Below are 17,827 nucleotides of genomic sequence, written 5' to 3'. Positions count from 1 at the left end.
GGATACAAGTGATCTTCCTGCCTTAGCCTCTCAAAGAGCTGGGATTACAGGCTTGGGTCATGGGCGTAGCCTACAAGTTCATTTGAAATGTGGAATTTTGTTTTCCCTTGATAAAAATTTTGTTAGTCAATTTATACATGAATTAAAATTAATAAGAATGTCTTACTGCTATTAAGATGGCTTTTTTCTTTTTTATAAAATTAGTATTGTTATTTTATAAAAGAAAAAGTAAACCAAAATTTATGTTTAAGGAGTTGAAAAAGGAAATTCTAATTAATTTTAAAGAATTAGATGCTTACCTGGCCTCCCTTATTGCAAAATTTTTTTGTTTGTTTGTTTCTTTAGACAATATCATGAGTTATTTAAATGTTAAAAGTTAGTTGATAAAAACCATGTGCTCTCATATTTTCTATGACCTATAAGATATTGCAGAGAATGAATTATGATTAATTACTAAGTAAAAGGAAATTTATTTTCTAAAATATAGTAAATTAAAAAATCTTTATAGCTCTTTCTGTAATATATTTTTAAGTAAATGTATTGGTAGCTTAGTAGGGTTTTTTTGTTACTAGATTCTCATAATGACTTTTAATTGTGATCTTCAGAAATTTGAGTTTAAAATATTTCACTAGACAGTGGTATTTTACATTGCCATTAATTTTTTTTGTTTTAAACTAATATATATGTAACTCAGTCAAAATCACATTTTAAAATTGTAAACATAGGGAAATTAAACTCAATATAGTTCAATATTTATTTAGCACTTAATGCTATTGCTTTAAAATATCTTAGAAAACTCGGCTGTCAATAATTCTGTTTTAATTTTGGTCTTTGTTACTAGCTGGAAGACTCATAAATAAATAACTTTGCTTCTCTGTAATTCGGTTTCCTCATCTATAAACTGAAAATAATAATAATACTTCAATGCTTAGTACAAAGTAAATATTATATATGTTACATCTTAGTATTTCTAGAACATTTAAGAATAATATGTATAATATACATATAATACATATATCACATGCCTAGCACATAATCGATAAAATATATCATTAATGTATATATAACATGCCCAGCACATGCTGAACAAAAAGAAACATTTTGATTTTCTGAATTAAAGTGGACATTCTATTATCTATATTAAAATTATTTTATTTGAACATAAAATAGAGCAAATTTGAGTTTCTGTGTTTGGAGTAATATTAACTTAATTTTATAAAATCTTGTGTCTATCCCAAATATTAACTTGAAATGAGTGGTACTATGCAGTATTTCAAGTTAAAAATTATATTAATATTTTACAAGTGTTTTGTAACTTCTTTCTTTCACTTCTCAAGATGTGTCCTTTCCATACTGCGAGGTTGAGTGGTAGTCCTTAAAATATATTTTCTAAATTTTGGACTGATTGGCCAGTGATTCAAACCAATCAATTATGTCTACTCATTTTATTTATGTAGCAAAGACACAGGAAACAATTGAGCCACTGAGGCAGTGGAGCTGTATATGCATTTTAAATACATACATCACAGAGTGCTGGCTTGACAGGACATATCTGCTGTATAGGATTATTTATAATTGACCTTTTTTTTTTTTTTTTGTCTTTTTACTGATTTAGATGTCTTTAGGAGAAAGACGTCCTAAAGAAGAACTGTAAGTACTGGGAAATATGAAGAGATTATTTTGAGAGCATCATTTTGTGTGATTAAAGTATTCTTTTTTTAAATTTGTTTTTGTTATACATATTTGAGATGTACATCTTTATTGTGTATGTTTTAAATGTACAGGTGTACATAGTGACATAATTATTATAGTCAAAAAATTTGCATGTCCCTCACCTTCCATAGTTACTTTGTGTGTGTATGCATGCATATGTAAAAAGCACTGGAAATATATTATCTTATAATATTTTCAGTATATAATACAATATTAACTAACTATACTCTTTCTTTCATATTGGAAAATATAGTTTATTTTAAAAGTAGATCACAGAGGGAGAGAGGGAGTGAGAGAGAGTGTGTGAGAGAGAGAGGGGATTCACCTCTCCAAGGTAGGGGAGAGGGCCAAGGCTAGGAAACATGGAGACCGTGGCTCAAGAAGTCACATGGTCAGAACCTGGTTTAGCAAAGCAATGGCCAAATAACTTGATTCTTTTTTTGTTTATTTGTTTGTTTGTTTGTTTTGAGTTGGAGTCTCTCTGTCACCTAGACTGGAGTGCAGTGGCATGTTCACGATGACCATAACATTGACCTGTTGGGCTTAGGCGATCTTTTCACCTCAGTCTTCCAAGTATCTGAAACTATAGCACGTGCCACCATGCCTGGCTAATTTATTCTTCTTTCTTTCTTTCTTTCTTTCTTTCTTTCTTTCTTTCTTTCTTTCTTTCTTTCTTTCTTTCTCTTTCCTTCCTTCCTTCCTTCCTTCCTTCCTTCCTTCCTTCCTTCCTTCCTTCCTTCCTTCCTTCCTTCCTTCTCTCTCTCTCTCTCTCTCTCTTTCTTTCTATTTATTTATTTATTTTTTGAGTTGGAGTCTCACTCTGTCACCCAAGACTGGAGTGCCATGGCATGCTTACAGCCACCACAGGGTCAACCTGCTCGGCTCAGGTGATTGTTCTGCCTCAACCTTCCAGGTAGCTGGAACTACAGGCAGCACTACCAGGCCTGGCTAATGTTTTATTTATTGTAGATACATGGTCTCGCCACGTTGCCCAGGATGGTCTCAAACCTGGTGGCTCAGGCAATCCACTTGCCTCAGTCTCCCAAAGTGCTGGGATTACAGGCTGAGCCACTGATCCCAACCTATTTTTTTTTTCTTTTTGTGTAGAGAGGAGGTCTCACCAAGTTGCCCAGGCTGATCTTGTACCCCTGGGCTCAGGCAATCCTCTTCCCTCTGCCTCTCAAAGTGCTGAAATTACAGATGTGAGCCACTGTGTCTGGCTACTATACTATTAATCATGTACAGTAAATATTTAGATATATTCATTGTATCTAATTGTAAATTTATACCCTGTGATCTATTTCTTTTCATTTCCTCCTCATCATGTCCATAATAACTATAGCTCTATTTTCTGTTTTTATTTATTGCATCTTAAATTTTAAATATAAGCGAGATCATACATTATTTTTATTCATTTCTGGTTTATTTCACCTAGCATGATGTTCTCTAGATTTATCTATGTGGTCACAGATGGAGTATCTTCTTCTTCTTTAAAGCTGAATAATAATAGTTCATCATATGTGTGTTGTGTGTATGTATACATGTGCCAAAATTCATTCATTTATTTTCCAATATTCAATATTTTTTAATGAATACTTAAGTTGTTTCAATATCTTGACTATTATAATGTGATGAGCATGGAAGGGCAGATATCTCTACAAGGTATGCATTTTATTCATTTAATTTCCTTGGAATATATGCCCAACAGAGGGATTGAAGAGTTATAATTTTTTTTAATTTGTTAGTTTTAAGGAATATTCATAACTATTTTCCATAATGACTATACTAATTTACATTTCTAGCACCAGTATACAAGGATTCTGTTTTCTCCACATCTGCATCAACACTTGTTCTTTCATCTCTTTCTTATTCTAACTATTTTAACAGTTGTGAGGTAATAATTCATCTTTGTTTCAATTTGCATTTCCCTGAAGATTAGTGACATTGAGCACCTTTTCATATAACTATTGATCATTTTTATGTCTTCTTTGGGAAAATGTCTATTCAGGTCCTTTGCCCATTTCTAAAATCTGGAGACAGATATATATATATATATATATATACACACACACACATATATTGCTATTGGCTTGCGTTTCTTGTATATTTTAGATTTTAAGCCCTTATCAGATATATGGTGTATAAATATTTTCTCCCAACCCATAGGTTGCCTTCTTATTTTAATGATTGTTTCTTTTGCTGGGCAGGAGTTTTTCACTCTGATGGAGTTCCCCTTGTTTATTTTTACTTTTATTGACTGCACTTTTGGTGATATGCAAAACAAAAGAAAACTGTTGCCAAGGCCAAGATCAATAAGCTATAACCCTATGTTTTTGTCTAGATGTTTTATAGTTTTAGGTTTTACACTTAGGTTTTGAATTTGTTTTGAGCTGATATTTTGTTTGTAGTATAAATATACAGTTTTATTCTATTGCATGTAGATATCTAGTTTTCCCAGCATCATTCATTTAAGAGAATATCTTTTCCCCACTGTGTCTTCTTGGTGGGCTTGTTGAAAATTAGTTAATCCATAGATATGCTTGGGTTTGCTTCTGGGTTCTCTATTCTGTTCCATTGATCTGTGTATCTATTTATATGCTAATACCATATTGTTATGATTGCTATAGTTTTGCTTTATAATTTTAAATCAGAGTATGATGTCCCCAACCTTTATTTTTTCTTTCTTGAGGCTGGCTATTTATTTATTTATTTTTATTTATTGTTTTGAGTGGGAGTCTCACTCCGTCACCCAGACTGGAGTTCAGTGGCCGCTCCCGGCCACCGCAGCCTCGACCTGCTGGGCTCTGGCGATCCTTCCGCATCAGCCTTCCAAGTAGCTGGAACTACAGGCACACGCTACCATACCCAGCTAATTTTTTGATTTATTGTAGAGATGAGGTCTCACCAAGTTGCCCAGGCGGGTCTTGAACCCGCGGTCTCAGGCAATCCACTCACTTCAGCCTCCCAAGGTACGGGATTACAGGCTGAGCCACCAATCCTGGCTATTGATTTATTTATTTTGTCTTTTGTGATTCTACACATAGTTTGGAATTGTTTTTCTATTTTGTGAAAAATGTCATTAAAATTGTCATAAGGATTGCATTCAATCTGTATGGATTTTTTTAGCACTATTAATTCTTCTAAATGACAGACATGGCATATCTTTCTATTTTTTGTGTGTCTTCTTCAATTTTTTGTCAATGTTTAATAGTTTTCTATGAACAGATATTTCACTTCCTTGATTAAATTTATTCCAAAGAATTTTGATGCTGTAATAAATGAGATTGCTTTCTTAATTTTTTAAAATTAGATTATTGTTGGTATAACAAAATATAACTTATTTTTGTTCATCAATTTTGTATCCTGATACTTGATACTTTATTGAATCCATTTATTGGTTCTAACAGTTGTTGGGAGCCGCAATCACTAGTAAAAGTAAGGTAAAAGGGACCTGAAAACAGGAAAAACACGGGCTGGGAGCAAGACCCCAGTAAAATGCGGCCATGACGGAGGCAAAGCCCCATGGATCCTGTTGATGGACCTTCCCTAACTTTGAAGTGTTGCGTGCATAGGCTTGAGAATGTTCCCTCTTTAATTGAGATAATAGATGCACAAATGGATGCTGGCATTTGACAGCAAAAATTATACATAGGCAAAATGGAGGTGAGATTGCAGCAAAAAGGGTGCCCCTTAGGGTGTGTAAGGATGTTTTTCAGTAACAGCAGGAGGCCAAGAAAAAAACGAGTCGACCACTTCCTCATAAACAACAGACCCCAGCTGAGAGCTAGTGAAAAACAACTGTTTGAGATAAAAAAATAGGTTAAGATATTTTAGGATTAAATAAGTAGGTTAATGAAGATAGAATTTAGAATATTAATAATAAGATAGTAAGATAAGATAAACTAGTAAGATAAGAGATATATAATAGTATAAGTGATAGTTAAGAAAATATAGAGACATAAGGATAGAAATAAGATTAATAGAAATAAATATATAGTAGTAAGGAAGTTAAATAAGACTTAGGGTTAAGGTCTACTTTATAGGGTAAGGATATTATAGGCCTATAATAGTAAATAGTTTGAGAAAGTTAGGAAGAGAACCAGGACGTTCATAATGTTTGACTTAAGAAAAACACCATCTGTGGTTGAAATTGTTAAAGGTCAACCTTATTGTGAGTGCAAAAAGGATGTACGTGGGTGTTTGGTTAGCAACATAAGATACATTTGTGGGTGCAGGGCTGAGTAGAAAACCTATATAAGCTTGTGAAAAATAAATAAAAATTGACAAAGTCTTGAGCTCTCCCCGGGGAAGAGGATTCCTGTCATTTCGTCTTTTCTTTTTCGCCACTTCCCAATTCCCCCATCTCAAGCCCTGACTCTCTCCTGGAGCTGGACTCCAGTAAACAGTTTTTTTTTTTTTTTTTTTCTGAAGTTTTCAAAATTTCCTACATATTGTACCATGTCATCTGGAAACAGGGATAATTTTACTTCTTTCTTTCCAATGTGAATGCCTTTTATTTAATTTTCTCACCTGACTTCTCTTGTTAGTACTATGTTGAATGAAAGTGGCAAGGGTGAGCTTCTTTGCCTTGTTCCAGATCTTAGAGTTAAAGCTTTAGGCTTCTCTCCACAGAATATAATATTCCGTGGCCTTTTCATAAATGTCCTTTATAAATATTCTTACTTTCCTCTTTTTTTCCAGAAATTTGTAGAGCCTTATTAACTGGAAGTAACTATAATTTCAAATATAGAAGGAGGGCATTCCTTCTATATTATAAAATGCCCATGTGAGGACATGGAAACAGAATTAAACTAGGATACAGGAATAAGTGGGACATTTTGGATATGAGAGTGTAATCATGTGGACAATATAAGGCACTTACTACTATTTGGGTCTTGGACAATATAGTTTACTTTGTAGTAACAAGAAATGTCAGGACTTCAACTTGGGTGATACATCTATTATTAAATACAGAAAAAATTAGCACATAAGAGCATAATTTCTTTAAATTGTGAGTATGAAGTTATACAAAGCTGGAGGAGGGGGGAGAGAGAGAGAGAGAGAGAGAGAGATAGAAAAGAGGACACCAAACTGAAAAACACACAAAAAATGTCTCCTTCTATGACTTTCTGAACTAGTTAGAAAGCATTTCAAAGAAGATAATCTTGTTGTAACTCCATGTGTAGCACCAGCACAGTATTATTTCTTATTGTTACTGTGACTCCACTGAGACTTAGTTTGGAGTGCCTCATTTCATGTAAATTACTTTTAAAAATCACACATTGTCTTCTTTTCAGACAGTTTACTTTCCTACCTCTATTTTTAAATAGTACTATAGCATTCTTTCTACATTATTACAGATGAAAATAAGACAAATTTTGGGGATGCAAAAAAAAAGAGAAATACTTCTCTTTGGGCATATAAGTAAAGACTTACTATTTTGGTCACAAAATTAAATCACCAGCCATTTTTAAATTTTGCTAAGGAGAACTCATCCTTTCTTCAAGAAATATAACTGGATTTGGAATTCAAATGATTTAGAGCATAAAGGATACTAACTGAAATTGGTTACTCTTTCTTCTTCTAAATCATACTTTGTGAGTCAGAACAATTAGCCAAATGAATGGTGACAAAGGTTTGGGTTCCTCATGGGCTGTGATGAGTCAGATGAGTCAAATGAGTCAAACTGAATTATGGTGGGGTTGACCAGATGCTTAGAGAGTAGAATACAACATCCAATACCTTGAGCTCATTCATCAAAGACATTTACACAAAGGCTACAGAGCCACTTTATCTAAGAAAAACTCTTTAAAATATGCTGCTGCTCTCTCTTTCCTGGTGAGAGATAAATTATTGTCTAAGATGAATTTCAAAATGCAATTTCTTGGTGAAATATCCATTGTCTAGTATCAGAATGACAAGCTTTTATGAATGGTCACATTTAGAAACATAATTTGATACATGCTTCCTATTTTTTCATTAGTGCCTAGAAGTACATTACCTTGGATTTCAGAGCAGATGCATAAAGTGGCTTCAGTGGAATGATGAATAGCATTTTTTCTATATAACACATTCAAAAGAATTTTGAATCTTATAGATTTATTAAAAGAAAGGATAGCTTTGTGAAATAAAAGGAGAACTATGTGCTATAGCAGACAGAGATTTCCCGAGAAATAGAATCAATAGAACAGAGAGAGAGAGAGAGAGAGAGAGAGAGAGAGAGAGAGAGATTAAGAATTGAATCACATACCTGTGAAAGCGGGCAAGTCCAAAATTTGCAGGGTAATCCAGTAGGCTGGAGACCCAGAGAAAAATGACAGTTTAAGTCCAGCTCTGCTGGCAGAATTTCCTCTTCTTCGTAGACATCATTCTTTTTCAACTGATTGGATAAGGCCCATTCACATTATAAATGGTAAACTGCTTTACTCAAAGCATATTGATTTAAGTGTTTACCCCATCTAAAAAAAGACTTTCACATCAATATCGAGATGTGTTTGGCCAAATATCTGAGTTCCATGGCCTTGTCAAGTTGACACATAAAATTATGAGTATTACAATAGCCTTTTATGTAACATAAAGACTCCTGACCTATTACCATACTCACTCAATGACAGCAAGAAACACACTGGTCATAGTTATAAAAGCCTATTTCTTTTCCGGGATGTAGACGTTTTTAATCATTTCTTTGATAAAGATAATTCTTGAGCGTCAGTGTGACTCAACCATCTTTATAATTTAGCTTTATGACTGCTAAGTCAAAAGTGAATTTTTAACCAATCAACACTTCATTAGATTTGGTAAAATGTCATCCATACGTAAGATTCAAAATACCACAGTTATGGCATTGTAGAAAACCACATTGTGGACTTTGCTAATTTATTTCAGCTAATTTATTATAGCCACTTGGCAGTCAGCTTCTTCTTACAGTACTTCAGCTATCTCACTCCAAATAACGTTTCCCTTGATTCAACCCTTTGAGCTCAGATCTTTTCATATGCCTGGAAAGATTAGGGAAAAAATTTAGTGGAGAATTCTTTCACACTGAAATTCCTTCCAGGTGGTAGCTCAAAAAGTTAAAAGAACAGTGTGTGTGTACATGTGTATCTGTGTGATGGGAGATGATGTTCCTTCCACAGCCAGGAATATCAAATAGCTGCTTCATTTTTTCTTTTTTTCTTTTTCTTTTTTTGTTTTTGAGTTGGAGTCCCACTCTGCCACCCAGGCTGGTGTGTAGTGACACGCTCACGACCACCCCAGCGTCGTCCTGCCTCAGTTTTCCAAGTAGCCGAATACTATAGGCACTTGCTACTACTCCAGCTAATTTTTTATTTTTATCGTAGAGACGAGGTCTCACCAAGTTGTCCTGGCTGGTCTCAAACCCACAAGCTCAGGCAATCCACTCGCCTTGGCCTCCCAAAGTGCTGGGATGACAGACTGAGCCAAGTTCGGCAAATAACTGTTTCTTTATTGGTAGGACATAAGCACTCAAAGGAATCTCTTCATGAGCTCCCAAGGGGAATGGTACTGGTTTAAAAAGATTGATTCAGAAAGGTAGAGGGAAAGGTTGAAAGAGATTATAATTCTCATCCATTCAGATAAAGAACACTTTAGAGCATACTGTTCTCTGATGAAGAGAAATGTATCTGTAGAATTATTAATCATAAAGCAAGATAGCTCTCAGCTGGACAAGTTAAACACTATCCTATGTAAAAACAGCTGCCTACCCACATAATGTATGTCCTTATATTTTCTCTCCTCCAACATAGCATATTTTATTGCACTACAAACGATGTGTTAGTGTATATTTACTACGAATGTGAGACGTAGCTGATACAAAGGCCCATTTCTGAATCATGAATTTACCCCTGAGACCTGTAGGCCCTCTAGCAGAGGCAGTGATAGCAGTGTTTCTTGAATTTTATCTTTTTGCCATTTTTGTTTTGTTTGTTATTGTCTACTGACTTTGAAAAGACAGTGAAAGAGATTGCAAGAGTGAGACTTAGAAATATCCATCCTGACTTTAGGTTCTGCTTCTCAGGACAACAGAGCATGACACAGTGTGCCTTGCTTGTTTATGTTTGTGCTAATGTTTCCTGGAGGTTTTTTTGGGTTTTTTTCAAGTGAAAAAGAAGGATTTATTGAAAGGACAGAAAAGCTCTCACAGTGGGAGGGGACCCTAGGGGTTTGCCCTACCTGTAGATTTAAGCGACCTTTTTGTCATCGTCTTTTTAAGAAAATGCCATGTCAATTTAGTCAGTACTAAAAGGCTGCTAGTAAAAAATATAGTTTTAATTAAAATAGCAAAAATATTAGAAGACAACATTTATGCATTCATTGTGTTGATTTAAAATACTACTTTTTGGAATTTTAGTGCAAATGAGACACATTTTAATGAATAAATTTACAATTCGAATTAATATAAAATATGTAACTGGCAATATCTGTCCAAAAAAACATATTACATGTAGAGGGAACTCTTTCAGCAAGACAATTATTTTGCAAGGGAAAGAAAATTATATTCAAAACAAGAAAAACATTCATAGTCGATAGTATGAACATGCAGTGAGTTTTTAAGGCAGCAGCGATTCAAAAGGTTGGTGCCTGGGCTTTGTTCTTAAGCATGTAGCAAAATCAAGCTGAACAGATGGGACCCCATCTGTAGTATGTCTGTATCTGCGTGGTGATGTTCTATAATGTGCTGATATATAAAAACTATAAATAGAAAGCTCTGTAAATTAGATCCCCTTTTACACATTCTAACTAGTTGAAAATCTAAAAAATCTCAGCTAACTGGTAAAATAAGAAGAGTGTCTGTTCACCTTATGGTTTATGGTCTTTTTTGATAGCAATATCAACATGTTTACCATGATTCCTATCCTAATCCAGTCTATTAAGTTAGGAAGAAAAAACAGGAAAGGCGAAAGGGAAAAGCCAGATACTTTAAAGTAGCTAGGGTCAAAAAGTTGACAAGGTTTTCTATCTGAGGAAAGATTGAATTTATTTATACAGTAAAATGATGTTGATGACTGATCTTAAATAATAAAATGTTTCTACCAATTTATGTCATTTTTATTAAGAGGATTGAAACAACTCTTGTCAATACGTGAAGAATTTACTTTTACAACGTAATTATATAAAAATTCAACAATCACAGATATATTTTCTGTAAAAGACTACACCAAACACACAGAGAGATAATCTTCAGTAATTTTTTCAATGAAAACCAAAAAAAATAAAAAATTACTTGGGAAACTATAGAAAAAATTACAAGACAGAAAATGTGTCTTTTATATTCTGTATGCATCAATAGTCATTTTTCAAATGGTAGATATCTGCGCACAGTCTGTGTGACCTTGGACAATTTACTTAAATTTCTCTGTCTCAGGTTTCTTATCTGTACAAAGGGGATTATAATTACATTTATCTCATGGGGTTGCTATAAGAATTAAATGAGTCCACACATATAAATAACTTAGATCTGTTTCTGACATGGAATAAGTGTTCGGTGAATATCAGATATTACAATTTAGAGAATACTCTTCATGGTCCAAACATTAACTAAATCTTCCCCAGATTATTCCAATGAGTGAAGCTGGGAAGATACTGTTCCCCTCTCCTCTAAAAAATGTTTATTCAACTTAAATATTTTTCTCTAATACAATGTTTTTATCATAATGCAGATGTTCCTTGGTATGAATTTACAAATTTGCAGGGCAGTTTTGAGAATGTTCTTAGAATGTGCCAGCTTAGATTCCTTCTATTATCTTGACTTCCCTTATTCTTCTGGTTAATGAAATGAAAATTGTTCCTTGATTTTTCCTGGTTTTATTTTTTTATTTTTTTTTGTCTTTTGTTTAAAGCTATTCTCTCCCCCTAAAATCAGTTTTTCTCTTCATAATCTCACTGTTTGTTTTCCAGTGACTCCTGAATGTATTAAATTAACATGATGTATGAATTCTAACTATACTGAATTTCTCTTCCTTTTATATAATAGAATCCTGTGATCAATACTTTCTACCCAAAAAGCACAATTATTCTACTAATAATGAAAACAATGAAGCTCAGAGAGGTCAAGTGTATTTGTAAATTTGAATGTAGGCCTATCTGACTTAGAATTTGTGTGCTTTTCATTACTTCCAAGGCTGCCAATGCACAATTACAAAAGGCTTTGCTATTCCAACACCATAAAAAGCAGATGGAGGGATGGGGTAGTTATATGTATTGCCAGGCATCCCAAATGCTAGATTAGGCATGTTATGTACCAATATACTTTATTCCTTGAAGCTTTTTCTAGAGAGTCTAGACAATGGTATTGAAACCAAGGTTAGTAAACATTTGTAACATTTGTATCTTTGCTTGAGTATAATGAAAAGGGTATTTGATTTAAATTGTTCAGAGAATCGAGACTTGAAAATCAATTAAGGATGAATATATTCAAACTGTATTTTGGATTTTAATAAAAATGTAGAACTATATTAAAATTTTATTTAAATAAGTCTTCTTATTAATAATAAAGGCTAGTCCTAATGTTCAATTACTCCAATGTAAAGAGTATGGAAAAGGAGAGAAAATCTTTCTATTAAGCACTGTCATTGAATCAAAAAGGAAAAGTACAATTTCTTGGTTTATGTTTTCTACAAGAAGTTACAACAGCCATAAAAATTAAGAATGAATTGGGATCCTGAGACTTAGTAGAATTTTTGTTTGTTTGTTTTTTAGGTTTTTTTTTTTTTTCAGAATGAAGAGGGAAAAATCATATATCATTAAAACTCAGTTATTCTATACTGGAGATAATTGCAAACACTTTTGAAAGGAAGGAGCAATGGTAATAAATAGAAATTTCTGTAGAAACTATTCATTATCAGATTATAATACACATCAGTTTTTTCACAGAGCTTTTTAAAAACACAGATACTTGGGCCACACCCAGAATCTGCAGAGTCAAAGTTTTCATCTACTATTAATTATTGTGCAACAACACTTCAGAAATACTGCTGTAGGCTATATACCCTTGGTTTAAAAAAAACACATAAAAGTCATTTTAATGCATTCATTTTACAACAATTTGCATGGTAGGAATATAAAACAAATGAGAAATTTTCTTTCCATGATATTCACATTATTGTCATATTCTCAGAAAATGGTTCATTTTGTAAATATTGAGGAAGTTTGAATGGAGCAATTAAATGTAACGATGCTCACAACTTATCATTACCACGAATGTTTTAAGTGTTTTGTTAAGAAATTATAAGTATTGCAGAATGAATGATAAAATATATCAGAAATTGTTTTGAACAATTTTTATTCATTTATCTTCACCTTCAACACTGACTCAAAAATAATATTTAGATCATTAAAAAATTATTCAATTTTATTAGACTAAACATTGATTTGTTCTTATTTCAAATATCATATATTTTTATATATTATGCACTTACTTGGCAGTTTCAACTTTGATCTCTGTAACATTAATTTCCCAAACCCTGGCTTAAGTGAAAACATAATCTTGTCATATAACAAAAAAATTTACATTAAAAAAAATCTAGCTTATTTGGATTCTGCTTTCTAATGTTTTAATTACACGTTGTAAGGAGCTTAGCTGAAGCCTAATTCAACTTTGCTAATGAATTACTGATGTACTTATCCAATAAATCATGAAAATAATATGAAACAAATCTCTCCATAGATAATAACTGACTTCAATCATTTTCAGATCAAATTTTTATGTAAAAAACATGATAGACTCATTATCAATATTGATCAAAGTTGAAAAGAAGTTAGTAAAACTTCACAAGTCTTCATTATTATAAAACAAATTATGATTCCAATTTTTCATATAGTGAAATATAATCAACATATAAAAATGTGCATAGAACAAATATTTTGCATAATAGTACCACAAAGGAAGCACTTGTGTAATCTCCACCTGGGGAACAAAAAATGAAACATTTGTCAGCACCTAAGATTCTTGAACTGTCCCATTCCAGTAACAGCATCCTCAATCTTCTCTGAAGATGATCACTATTCTGAATTTTATGGCAACACTTCCTTATGCTTCTATACATTTCTTATTTTCTGTATATATTTACAACCTATATAAGGCTTCACGACAATTTGATTTAGGTTAGCTTGTGTTTGTATGATACAAAGAGGGAATTATAACACTACCTTCTTTATGATAAGCTATTGTCATTCAAAATTATTATTTTCAGGTTCAGCCAAATTTTTGCAGGTAGTGGACTTTATTAATTTTCATTGCCTGGTATTCATGTTATCAATACAAAGTATTTTATCCCTTGTATTACTAATATGAATTTGGGGTTTATGGTTTATGCAGTTTTTATGTATAAATTACATTGCTAAGAATACATTTTGTACATGATTTCTGGTATACATGGATACATTTCCCTAAGGATCCAGTATAATTTCTGGATCATAGTGTATGCCTGTTATATTGAAATTCAGTTTTGAAGCTAAGGGCATAGTCCCCGTTAGGATTGCTACCACTTCAAATGCCAGCAGCAAGTTCAGACGTCCCCAGACTTCCCACATTTCTGACCCAGGTTGCAAAACCAGGAGGAGGGGACTTCTATGACCCAACTCAGATTTGAAAATTGTCTAGAACTACTCACAGAAATGAAAAACATTATGCCATAGGGTTAATTATTTATACTGATACAAATCAGAATCAGTCAAATGAAGAAGACATTTATAGGGCAAGCAATATATGGTAAGTCCCCAATAAGTTGCTTTTAAAGTTGCCATCTCCTTATGGAATCAGAATATATTGCTTCCCTAGCACACTGATGTGTTCACCAACCAGGAAACCTACCAAACATGAGCGTCTAGAGTATTTTATTTGGAGTTTTATTACATAGGAATAATTGACTGAACCGTTGGTCATATGATTGAATTCAATCGTTATCCCTCCTCCCCTCTCTGGAAATTGGACTGACTCAAAGCGCCAACCTTCTAATCACCTGGTTGGTCTTTCTGATGACAACTTACCATCTCAAATTGTCTGCTTAGCATACACTCAGGTGCATTCCCAGATGCCAAGGAATAATAGAGATGCTTCTGTCACTTAGAAAATTCCAAGAAATTTAGAAGCTTTATTCCTGGAACTCAAAACAAAGACCAGAACAGCTTTTTATATGTAACACCTATCTTCAAAGTTTGTAAATAATGTCAAACTGAAATTGAGCGTGATGAGTCAAATAACCCACAAGCTATTTATGAATTAAACTCATCACATATAAAAACTTGTGGATTTTTTCCTCCTTCTGTTTCTTTTTAAAAAATTCACTCTGGTAAATTCATAGAAATACCATATTATAATCTTAATGTATAAACTAATGAAGTTTAATCACTTTGTATATATGTAATGACTAATTTGATATCCTCAATTCCTTCTTTGTGAAAACACTGCTGAAGTCTTTTGCCCATATTTCTTCTAGGATTTCTACTGTTTTTAATTGATTTGCTATATATGTAGATATGGTTTTCTAGATCTAAATATTCTTAGTTTTATGTGTTCAGCATATATTTGCCAACGTTGAAGGCTGAATTTACCTCTGTTAATTATATCTTTAATTGAATGAAACTTCTAACTTCAATATAGTCATATTTATTAATGTTTTCAATTTGTGCTTGCTTCCTTCGTGATCTGTTTAAAATTATATGTTCTTATCCTTTACTCACGAAGATGTCCCCTTATATTTTTATCCAGAAACTATTCTGTTTCACAGTAGGACAGCAATTTAAATGACAACAATTTTATATGGTTAGAGATATTGTCATAATATTTTAAATATGGTTAAAATCAGTTACCCCATCACCATTCATTGCCTCTTTCCTCACAATTATGCAGTTCTAATTTTTGTGATAAATCACGTCATATGTATTTATGGATTTGTTCTTAGGTACAATTTTAGTCTGTTCCACTGACTAATTTGTCAATTTAGGACAATGTACTATGTCTTAATAATTGTAATTTATTCTAAGTTTTCATAGTAGAAAATATTATTGTACTTTTTATATTGAAGATTGTCTTCGATGTTCTTGAGTTTTAATTCAAAATACGTTTTTTGTAGGGGGGGAGAAGAAGGATTATTGAGAGGACAGAAAAGCTCACAGCAGGAGGGGACCCGAGGGGATTGCTCTCAACATAAATTTTAAAATCAGTTTATCATGATAGATACACATATGCTTACACACACACACAGACACACACACACTTATTGGGATCTTTAGAAATTTGGGGAAAATTAACAGCTTTACACTATTAAGTCTTCCCAAATCTGAAAATGAGATACCTTTCTTTTCTAACCTTGAAAAGATCTTCACGATTTCACTGGAAATTTGAAATATTTAATTTTTTTCCCAAGCTTTTGTAAATGTTTTCATCAAGAAGAACTGTCTCAATTTCTGAGCTCCCATTACTGGTAGCAGAGATCTCAGAACTGCTTTTATAAATTGCTTATACTTTAAATGTATTTTGAGTTTTTAATTTAACTCTAATTTTAAAATTTAATTTTGTTAAAAACAAATATGAACTTAGGTAAGGAGAGACTTTATTTAAATGTAAGGCTATTGCACTAGGGAGAACATTCTGATATCAGAAATCTGCAAATACTTCAAAACCAAATGAAAAACTCTTTTCTTTTATAGATAGAGAGAGGTAGAAAATGTTTCAGCAAAACCTTTAATGGGCAATTTGAGCAAGCAAGAGAAATTTCCAGCAGGGTCTAAGGGAAAATATCTTATGATTATTCAATTTTCAAGAAAAACTGACAGGGAGTCACATTCTACTTTTCAGTGTTTGCTCAGTCTTGGAGACAAGCAGATTTCAGGGTCTTATAGTGAGTAGAAAATCCTGACTAAGGCTTGAGTAATACAAAGTAGGAAAGAAATGAACCACTATGAACACTTGGTCAAGTCCAGTTATCTTTCTAATTCATCTTGAATAATTTTTTTCATAATAAGTCTTTCCTATGGCATGCTAACGTATGGTAGATTATAAACAATTACAAGAGGTTTTCACTAAGACAGTTCAGAAAATAGCCTGGATGCATTGGAAGCCATGAGTAAGTAAATTTCTCTCTTGCAAAAGTTTTCTTGTGTGTTATGGGGAGAACATATCTGAGCATATTTAGAGTGAAAGACAATCTGGGAGGCATAACTAGAAAATTCTGCTGAAGGCCTCAGAGAGCAACCTGAGAACAAAGGAACTAAACAAAAGATATTCTTCAACATCTAGACATAATTACTAAAAACTGCTACATATGTTCGACATCCAAGCTATACAGTCACCAAGCAAATAAAACAGTTGAATTTATAATGTTATCTGATAACAAAGAATACCCAACTACTGCAATATTAACAACCACTGCATTTTACATGTGTGCTTAAGAGGTAATTTAGAGAAATTCTTCCCAGTGCATGTATTTTTTAAAAAATTTAATTCAAATCAGATGTGGCAAGTTATCATATTTCCATGAAGTATTTTTTTAGCCATCTTTCCATAAAAATAGTGGATTAATCTTCAAACTAGCATTGTTTTAAATATCTACAGTGAAATAGATTTTAGCATTTTTTTCACAAATTAGGAACTTAGTGAAATCTGATATTACAAAACAATTTTCTGAAAATATTGAGTATGTTAAAAAATTTCACAAAAACTACACTTAGCGTCTAACTGAACAAAGAACAATTCACCAACTGGACTGCTTCTTTTCCCTCTAAATCTTCCTATGGATTGAGAGTGACTACAGCACAGTCATGCAGTCAAAGATCATTTATTAACAGAAAAAGAAAAGTGACACACAGAAAATGGAAGTGAGGTATAGAAATCGTTGGATTGATGACAAGGTAGTGCCTGCCTCATTTGAACATGGTTTGATGAGTTGGCCTCTTGTGATTGGTCAAAACTTGCTTGTTGGTACAAGCAAAGTGTAAGACACAATCTGTTTGCATATCCAGTTAGGTTGCAGTTCACTATGTAGGAAGAAACCTTTAACCTAACCCTAGTAAGAATGGCTGTCATTAATAAAACAAAAAACAGCAGATGCTGGCAAGAATGCAGAGAAAAGGGAACACTTCTTTTCTGCTGGTG

The sequence above is a fragment of the Carlito syrichta genome, unplaced genomic scaffold (assembly GCF_000164805.1).
Source record: "Carlito syrichta isolate Samal-C Ts95f unplaced genomic scaffold, Tarsius_syrichta-2.0.1 Scaffold307117, whole genome shotgun sequence".
In the NCBI taxonomy this organism is placed as follows: Eukaryota; Metazoa; Chordata; class Mammalia; order Primates; family Tarsiidae; genus Carlito; species Carlito syrichta.
Note: the sequence above shows the minus strand (reverse complement) of the source record.